This window comes from Tupaia chinensis, unplaced genomic scaffold (genome assembly GCF_000334495.1).
Source record: "Tupaia chinensis unplaced genomic scaffold, TupChi_1.0 Scaffold144116_1, whole genome shotgun sequence".
In the NCBI taxonomy this organism is placed as follows: Eukaryota; Metazoa; Chordata; class Mammalia; order Scandentia; family Tupaiidae; genus Tupaia; species Tupaia belangeri.
In genome coordinates, this window is record NW_006203971.1 from 104,021 (window position 1) to 113,939 (window position 9,919).

The window sequence follows — 9,919 nt, forward strand, 5'->3', positions numbered from 1 at the left end:
GAGTATATTGAACAGACCTCATGATATCAAAAGAGACAAGTGGCACAGAAGAAGCTAGAAAAAGGCTGATGCATGTTGCCTAGCTGAAGAATGACAAAGCTTGCCTTGCACAGCTACTTTTGAGTCAATGCCATAGGGTCAAATAAAATGTATTAGTAGAAATTTAATAAAAAAAAGAGACATTAAGATTTCAACATGACTTTTGCCTGTACAGGTGTGCTTTGGACCCTTCCCCCACCACACCCCTCACCATAAACCCCCAAGGTGCAAAACCCAGTGGCAATGAGAAAGAGTGGGCATAGAAGGACCACATGTCTCAGACATCTTGCAGCTTCCTTTTGCCCACAGACGTGTGCTTTGTACCTCCCTTGCCTCACTTTCCTGCCTCCCCTTCACCATAAGCCCCCACAGTGTAGGAGCTGGTGGCAGTGAGAGAGGGAATGCTGAGAGGTAACACAGAACACAGCACATCTTTGACTTATTGCTGCTGCATTCCCTCCCCTAGTTCCCACCCACTGCCCAGGTTTGCATTGGAACCTCCCCCACGTGCCTCTCAGCCATAGACCATGTGGTGCATGTGCCTCAGCAGTCAGAGAGAGTGAGCATAAAACAACCACACCGCTAAGATGTCTTGCTCAGACCTTTTTTCTGACTCTCCCATGCGCCCCTCTGCCACAAGCATAGGAGTCAGCAGCAAGAGAGATAGAGAAACAGAGAATGAATGCACAAATTCACACATCTCAAGATTTTCTGCTGCTGCCTTTTTGCCTGCACGGGTGTGCTTTGGGTCCCCCTCCTGCATAAGCCACTCATTTCATAGAAGCCCATGAGAGAGAGAGAGAAAAAGAGAGAGTGAGAGAGAGAACGAGTAGAAAGAACACTCTTCTCAGACTTCAGCTGCTGTCTTTTGCACTGGTGTACTTTAGACCCTTTCACCCCTTTAACCTGTTTGCCCTAAATCCTCATGGTGCAGAAGCCAATGGCAACAAGAGACAGAGAGAGTGAGCACAGAAGGGCAGTGCATCTCAGACTTCTTGCTGCTACCTGTTACACTGGTGTGCTTTGGACACGCATCCCTCCCCCATTCTCCTCCACCTTAAGCCTGCACTGCAGAAGCCAGAGACAATGAAAATGAATGAGCTCAGAAGGACCACATGTCTGACTTCTTCCTGTTGCCTTTTGTCCACACAGATTTCTATTGGTACCTACTCTTCTCTGCCACTCCATTTTAAGCCTCCAAGGTGTAGGAGCTAGGGGCAATGAAAGAGGAACAGCATGTCTCAGACTTCTTGCTGCAGCATTTTGCCTGTGCAGGTGTGCTTTGGATCTTTCACCCACACTTCACCCCTCTGCCATAAATCCTCACATTGCAGGAGCCAGCAGCAGCAAAACAGAGATAAGAGTAATCACAGAAGGACCACATGTCTCAGACTTCTTGCTGCTGCGTTTTGCCCTTGCAGGTGTACTTTGGTCTCTCCACAAACCACACTCCTCTGCCTTAAATCTCCAAGGTGCAGAAGCCAGGGACAATGAGAGAGACAGAGAAAGTAAAGAAGAATTTATCTCAGACTTCTTGTCTCTGCCTTTTGAAAGCCCAGATGTATTTTGGAAACTCCCCCATGACCCAGGCTCTCTACCATAAGCCTCTGATGCAGGTGTCAGTGGCAGTGAGACAGAGAGTGAGTGCTGAAGGACTACACATCTCCAAGTTGTAGCTGCTGCCTCTTCCCTGTGCAGGTGAGCTTTGGATTCTCCCCCCACGTATCCCTATGCCATAAACCCCCATGGTGCAGGTGTCAGTGACAGCAAAGGAGGGGGGAAGAGAGGGCACAAAAGGGCCTTGTATATCCATCTCTGATTTCTTGCTGCTGCCTTTTGCCTGCCCAAGTGTTCTCTAAATCCTTTCCAGGCCCTGAGTCCCTCTACTTTAACCTCCCCAGCTCCCAGCGCAGAAGATACCTGCAATGAGAAAGAAAGAGAGAGAGAGAGAGAGAGAGAGAGAGAGAGCACGCACACACACAGGATGGTGCATCTCAGAAACCTTGCTCCTTCATTTGCCTGTGAAGTTGCACTTTGGATCCTCCTCTCCCTCCCCTCCCTGGCAGCCCTCTGCCATAGGCCCACAAAGTGAAGGAGCCAATGACAGTGAGAGAGAGAGAGGAAGCATAAGGACCTTGCATCTCAGACTTCTGGCTGCTTCTTTTTGTCTTTCTGCAGGGACCACCACCCTCACCACCACCCCCCAGTCTCTTCACCATAAGCCAACCCCCTTGCAGAAGCCAGTGACAAGGAGAGTTAGTGTAAAAGCGAGTATTTCAGACTTTTTGTTGCTGACTGCTGTGCTGGTATGCTCTGAATCCTCCACATTCCCCACATCTCTCAGCCTTAAGCTTCCAAGTTGCAAGAGTCAGTGGCAATGAGAGAGAGAGACAGAGACAGAGGGAGACAATAAATGCAAAAGACCGCTTATATCAGACTTCTTGTTACTGTCATTAACCTGCAGAGATGGGCTTTGGGCCCTCCCATCCCCTTGTCTCTGCCATAAGCCCCTAGGATGCAGGAACCTATGGCAGCAAGAGATGAAGGGTGTGTGCAGATGGACTGCATATCTCAGATTTCTTGATACTCCCTTTTGCTGTGCAGGTGTATTTTGCACCCTTCCCCTCAGCACATCTCCACCATGAGCCCCTATTATGCTGGAGCCAGTGGCAGTGAGAAAGAGAAAGAGAGTTAACGTGCAAGGACCACGTGTCTCAAAGTTCTTGTGCTGCCCTTTGTGCTTGCATATGTGCTTTGACTCTCTCCAACCCCCACAACCCTCCACTCTAAGCTCCCTTTGTGCAGAAGCAGAATGCAGTGAAAAAAAGCAGAAAGAAATCATGCATCTCAGATTCCCTATTACTGCCTTTTCCCTGCACAGGTGTGCTTTGGACCCTCACCCCACACTGCACAGCTCCACCTTATGTCTCCATGGTGCAAAACTTGGTAGAAGTAAGAACATGTGCAGAAGGACAGCTTTCCTCAGAATTCTTGCTGCTACCTTTAACTTGCACGTGTGTTTTGAATTTGCACACACATACACACACACACAACACAGCCCTACCCTATAAGCCCCTAAGGTGCAGGGGTTAGTGGCAGAGAGAGTGACAGAGAGAGAGAGATAAAGACCGCAAGTTTCAGACTTCTTGCTGCTGACTTTTTTCTTCATAGTTGTGCCTTAAGCCCTCATGGTCCAGAAGCCAGCACCATTGACAGAGAGACAGAAAGGAGGACTCCATGTCTCAGACTTCTTGCTGCTGCTTTCTGCCTGGGCAGGAGTGCTTTGGATATCCCCCTACACCACACTCCTATACCACAAACTCCGATGGTACAAGTGCCAGTTGCAATGACAGAGAGAGCAAGAGGGACCACACATCTGACTTCCTGCTACTGCCAGGTTCTTGCACAGGTGTGATGTGGACAGCCTCCCACCACTCCCACCCCCATCCCTCTAACATAAGCCCCCATTGTGCAGAAGCCAGTGCTACCTAGAGTGTGAACAGAGGAGGATGGCACATCTCAGAGTTCTTGCTGGTCTTTAGTCTGCACAGGTATGCTTTGGACCCTCTTATCCACAAACCCTTCTGCCAAAAGCCCCCGTGGTGCAGGAGCCACTGGCAGCAAAACAGTGCATAAGAGTGAGCAGAAGTATCGCATGTCTCAGACTTCTTGCTGCTGCCTTTTGCTGGTGTATGTGTGCTTTGGGACTTTCCCTCCCATGACCCCTAGCACTGGAGCCCTTCCACCATAAGCCAGCCCCTGGGCTGGAACCAGTGGTAAGGAGAGAGAGAGTAAACAGGAGCACATCCTGCTGCTGACTTTGATGACACAGTTGTGCTCTGAACTTCCCCCATCCCCCTGCTCCTCTCCACAGTATGCCCCATACTGCAGGAGGCAGCAGAAGTGAAAGTGAGCTCAGAAGTGCACATTCCATAGTTCTTTCCTTTGACTTTTGGCTGCAGAGGTGCTCTTTGGACCCTCATGCCCCTGCTCCCCTTTGCTCCCATAGTTGAAAAGCCAGTGTTAGAGAGAGAAAGCAGGACTGAGTATCTTAGACTTCTTGCTGCTTCCTGTGGCACAAGCTCATGTGTTTTAGACCCTCCCTCCCGCATAACTTTCTCCATAAGCCGCCATCCTGCAGGAACCAGCAGTAGCAAGATAGTGAGCTCAGAAGGAATGCTCATCCCAGATTCTTATAGTTGCTTTTGCCTGCACAGGTGTTCTTTGAACTCCTACTCCCTGCTCCCCTCTGCCTTACCCCCCAACAGTTCAGGAACCAGATGGAGAGAGAGAGAAGTACAAAGCATGTCAGATTTCTTGATATTGCCTTTTCAAATGCAGATATGCTTTGGAACCTCCCCCACCACCCTGTCTCCACCATGAGCCCCATGTTGCAGAAGCCTGAGGCAACAAGAGAAAGAGCACAGTAATACCATGCATATTAAACTTCTTGCTCCTGCCTTTTTCCCACACAGCTGTGCTTTGGACCCTGCCCCACCTTGAATCTTTCCACCATAAGCACTCACAGTGCACAAGCCAGTAACAATGAGAGATAGAGTGAAGGCAAAAAGACTCCATATCTCACACTTCTTGTTGCTTTTGCCTAGGCAGGTGTAGTTTGAACCCTGTCCCTTTGCCCTTCACCACCTTAAGCCCCCAGGATGCAGGACCAATCAGCGGCAAGACTGACTAAGAATCAGCCTAGAAGGACCAGGCATCTCAGACTTCTTGCTGTTGTCTTTTGCCCACACACATGTTCTCTGAACCCTCCCCACACAGCGCTCCTTCACCATAAGGTGCCACAAAGCAAAAACCAGCAATAGGAAGACAGAGACAGAGTGAGGACAGAACTGGGGATCTCAGACTTCTTCCTCCTTTGCCTGTGGAAGTGTGCTTTAGATCCCTCCCACCCCACACAACCCTATGCCATATGCTCCCATGGTGCGGGAGTCAGTGGCAGGGAGAGATGGAGAGAGTGTGACATAAGAACTGAGCATCTCAGACTCCTTTATGTTGACTTTTTCCTTCACAAGTGTACTCTGGACATTCCCTGAACCCTTCCAGCTTAAGCTTCCACAGTCCAGGAGCCAGCAGCACTGAGAGACAGAGAGAAACAAAAGAACCCCATGTCTCAGAGATAATACTGCTGCCTTCTGCCAGAATAAGTGTGCTTGAAATTTCTGCTCCCCACTCCCAGCATGCCTCTGTAATTAGCCCCCAGGCTGCAGGGGCCAGTGGCAGACAGAGGGCACACCTGTGCATTCCCAGAAGGACAGCACATCTCAGACTTCATACTGCTACCTTTTGCCCATGTAGGTGTGTTTTGGACTGTCCCACACCTCACCCCTCTGCCATAAACTCCATGGTGTAGGAGTCCACTGCAGCAAGACAGAATAGAGTGATCTCAGAGTCCTTGCTGTTGCCTTTTGCCCACACAGGTGTGCTTTGGACCTTCTCATCACTCATGTGCCCATCCTCTACAAGACCCCATGCTGGTCTGAACAGGGGCAACAGAGAGTAAGCACAGAAGGATGGAGCTTCTTCCTTTCATCTTTTTTCCATGCAGAGGTGTTTTAGACTCACCACATCCGATGCCCCTCTGTCTTAAGATCCTAAAGTGCATGAGTCAGCATTGAGAAGAGAGAGAGAGAGAGAGAGAGAGTGAGCACAGGAGGATAATTGTCTCAGACCTCTTGCTGCTACCTTTGGCAAGCCTAGATGTGCTTTAAAATGTCCCCCACCACCACTCTGTCCTCCACCATAAGCCCCCATGGTAAAAGAGCCAGTGGCAGTGAGACAGTGAGAGTGAGCACTGACTTTCAGACTTTTTGTTGCTGCATTTTGCCTGTAGAGATTCACTTTGGAACGTTGCCCTCCAGCCCCTCTGGCATAACCCCATGTGCAGGAGGCACTGATAACAAGACAGAGTGAATGCAGAAGTACTTTGCATCTCAGACTTCTTGATGTTGACTTTTGCCTGCATGGGTGTGGTTTATAAGCCTTAAGTCCCCACCTTGCAGGAGTCAGGAACAGCAAGTCAGATAGAAAGCATGAGTACAGAAGGACTTCATGTCTCAGTGTTCTTGATGCTGCCTTCTACTGCACAAGTGTGCTTTTGACCTTCACCATTGCCAAGGCCCCTCTGCCATAACTGACACAGTCCAAGAGTCAGTGGCAGTAAGAAAGAACAAATACTGAAAAACTGCATCTCAGAGTCCTTGCTGTTGCCTACTATCTGAGCAGGTAAAGGTGTGCTTTGGGCACTTTCCCCAATGCACTTCTGCAGTAAGAACTCATGGTGTAGGAACTAGGAACTAGTAGCACAGAGAGAGAGAAAGAAAGTGAGCACTAGGAATTAGTAGCACAGAGAGAGAGAAAGAAAGTGAGCCTATTAACTACACATCTCAGACTTTTTGCTGCTGCCTTTGTCAGCACAGCTGTGTTTTTGACCCTTCCCCCACCTCACCCTGCACCTTAAGTCTCCATGGTTCAGGAGCCAGTGGCAATAAGAGACTGAGATTCAGCATAGATGGATCACATATCTCAGACTTCTCACCTCTGCCTTTAGCTCAAGCTGGTGTGCTTTGGACCCTCTCTCATACCCCCCCCACCTTAACCCCCCATAGTTCAGGAGTAAGTGGCAGCAAGAGAGACAGGGAGTGCAGAAGGACCAGGCCTCTTCTTGCTCCTGCTTTTGCATGCCTTAGTTTGCTTTGAGATTTTAGTTAGCTGACTTGTACTTCCTTCTTTATTTGAATCAGCCCTAAGTGCAACTAATTCTGAAAGATTGAGGTAGAAACCAACATCTAAAGCTGGCTACATTCACCCTTCCTGGATTGATAGAAAAGGCTATTTCCCAAAAATCACACCTTAGAGGTAGAGCTCATCCTCCCAACCAACACTACAAAATCAACTCCAAAAGATTAAGAAGGAGTGTGTAATCCATTAGATGACCAAAACCAGTACAGAGACACAAGAAATATGAAGAAAAAGTAAAATATCTCTCCCCCAAGGGAACAGAAAAATTTCTCCTAAACCAAAGAGTAGAAAAACAGTCACAGAAATATCAGAAAAAGAACACAGAATGTTCAAAGTGACAAAACTGAGATGAAAGAGAAAATAGACAACCATTTCCAAATGAGGAAATCATCTCAAGACCTGAAAAATAATTCCATAAAGAGACAAACACCATAAAGAAGTATTAAACAGAACTCCTAGAGATAAGGATTCTAACACAAAAAAAGTTTTATAAAAACCTCCCTTGAAAGTATTAATAGCAGATTAGACCATGTAGAAGATAGAATCTCTGATCTGGAAGACAAAGCCATTCACTTAGACAAAACCACCAAAAAGAATAAAATAAAAACAGCTGGGGACATAAACCAGCCCATGCCTGAGAATTAAGCCAGAAGGAAAGAATGCAGAAGGGAGTTGAAACCAACCCCAATCCTAGACAGAAAGCCAAAAGGACTCCATGGCCAACCAGATAGAGCCCACACATGAGCCGTGTCTCAAGATGTTTGGTGACATTCCACAGCCAAAATACTGTCTAACTACTAAGTTAATGATAACTACCAATCTTGTACCAGGTATGCAACCTACAAAGAATGTCATGTATATTGTAAATCGTCCTCTATAGCTAAACTCACTACTTATTTAATTTAGAATAAATGGGTTCTGCTTTGGCACAGTTTTGATTCTGCTCCAAGAGAGCTTTAGCCCCCTCTTTTAACTTTTCCTCATCTCTTGCCTCAATTCTTCATGACAGCCTAACTTCGAGCCTTGAGTTTTTCACAAATAACCCCTCAAAATGAAGATGACCTACCAGAAACACTAGACACCATTAAACACCCAAATATCTGAATAACTGGTATTCCAGAAAGTGAAGAATATGACTACAGCAACAAAAACCTATCCCATGAAATATTTGAAGAAAGCTTTCCAAACCTAGAGAAACATTCAGACATCAGACCCAACAAACACAAAGGACTCCAAATGGAATAAACTTAAGAAGATTCTCTCAATGGTACATCACAACCAGATTAATCAAGACCAAAGACAAGGTTCTAAAAATGGAAAGAGAGAAATGTATAGTTATTTACAAATTGTTATCCTACTAGGCTACCATCAGACCTCTCGACTGAAACAATGCAAACAAGGAAAGAACAAAAAGACATATTCAAAACACTGAAAGAAAATTTCAACCCAATACTATACCCTGTGAGATTATCCTTCAAATTGGAAGAACATAAAAATATCATTTCCAGATTTAAAAAAAAAAGAAAACTGAAAAAATTTATCAACACTAGACAAGATATTCACAAAGTATTAAAGGGTATACTATATCAGGAAAACTAAAAAGGCACAAACAGAAATAAGAGAACAAAAACAAACTGGAAGATGGCTAACAAAATGGCAAAGATAAGTCAGAAAATATCAATAATTGTGTAGAATATTAGTGGATTAAATGCTCTAATTAAAAGATACACATGAACTGAAACTAGAGGGCTGAAAAAAGATACTCCATACAATTGGAAATTTGAAAAAAGCTGGAGTCATGATACTGATATCAGACAAAATTGACTTTATGACAAAAACCATAAGAACAGTTAAAGAAGGAAACTAGAGAGAAAGCAGGTGGCATGGCAGTTAAGGTACTGGATATCTACAAGGCTAATCATGGTTTGAGTCCCAGAACTGGTGGCTTGCTTTCTTACTTCTCTCTCTCTCTCTCACTCTCTCTCTGGAGTGAGCACGGGTGTCCTATACCAAATTAAAATAATAGTAATTAACCAAATTAAATAAATAATTCTTTTTTTAAGGCACTGTGTAGTATTAAAAGTATTATTCATCAAGAAAATATAGTACTTAGAAATATCTATGCACGCAACACTGGAGCACTCAAATTTGTGAAAGAAAGCCTGCTAGATCTAAAGGGAGAGACAGACAGCAGCATGCTAATCAATGGGGATCTCAACAACCCACTGTCTCCTTTGAACAGATCATCTAGACAAAAAATAAGCAAAGAGATTCATGATCTAAACAATACCATAAATTGAATGGGTTTGGCAGATATCTATAGAACTTTCCATGCAATAACCACAAAATACACATTTTTCAGACCCCTCCATATAGAAGATTTTTGAAGATGGACGACAGGATAGGACACAAAATTAAAATGTACAGGAACTATATCCAGCATCTTCTCTGACCACAATGAAAACAAACTTGAGATTAACTTTAGAGAAAATCCTTGAAAACACACATGAAAACTAAACAACCTGACGTCACAACCACTGAAGAAATTATGACTGAAATAAAAAATGTATTAAAACTGATGATAATGAACACACGAGTTTTCATTCCTTATGGGACACTGTGAAAGCAGTCATAAGAAGTAATTTTATAGTAATTAGTGCTCATGAGAAAAAAATAAAAAGAGCCAAATAGACAACCAAGTGACACACCTCAGTGAATTGGAAAAATCACAAGAAAACTCCCCAAAAAAATAACAAGAGAAAAGAAACAATAAAGTTTCAAGCAAAAATAAATAAAATAGGAAATAAACAAACTATGCAGAAAATAAACCAAAATTGGTTCATCAAAAAGATAAAAAATATTGACACACCGTTTACTGGATTAATCAAGAAAAACATAGAAGGGAGCCAGGTAAATCAAATTAACAATGAAACAGACAATATTAAAACAAGCATAACAGAAATACTGGGTTGTTGGAAAAGTCATAACACATGTTTACATACAAAAACATGAAAAAATATGTCATGACTTTTCTGATGACTTAATACAAAAGATCATGCAAAAGTACCATAAGCGCCTTTTGGCCGGAACCGCCATCTTCCAGTAATTAATCAAAATAACA

General features: G+C 44.6%; 1 protein-coding gene across 1 annotated transcript in view; it reads right to left on the reverse strand.

The window, feature by feature from the left end:
- LOC102500985 (zinc finger protein 260-like) overlaps window positions 1–9,919 on the reverse strand; it is a 36,596-nt gene that overhangs the window by 25,206 nt on the left and 1,471 nt on the right. Inside the window, exon 2 of the mRNA XM_027767259.1 lies at window positions 2,267–2,269. The gene's annotated coding sequence lies outside the window, so the exon portion shown is untranslated. The remainder of the gene's footprint in view (window positions 1–2,266; window positions 2,270–9,919) is intronic.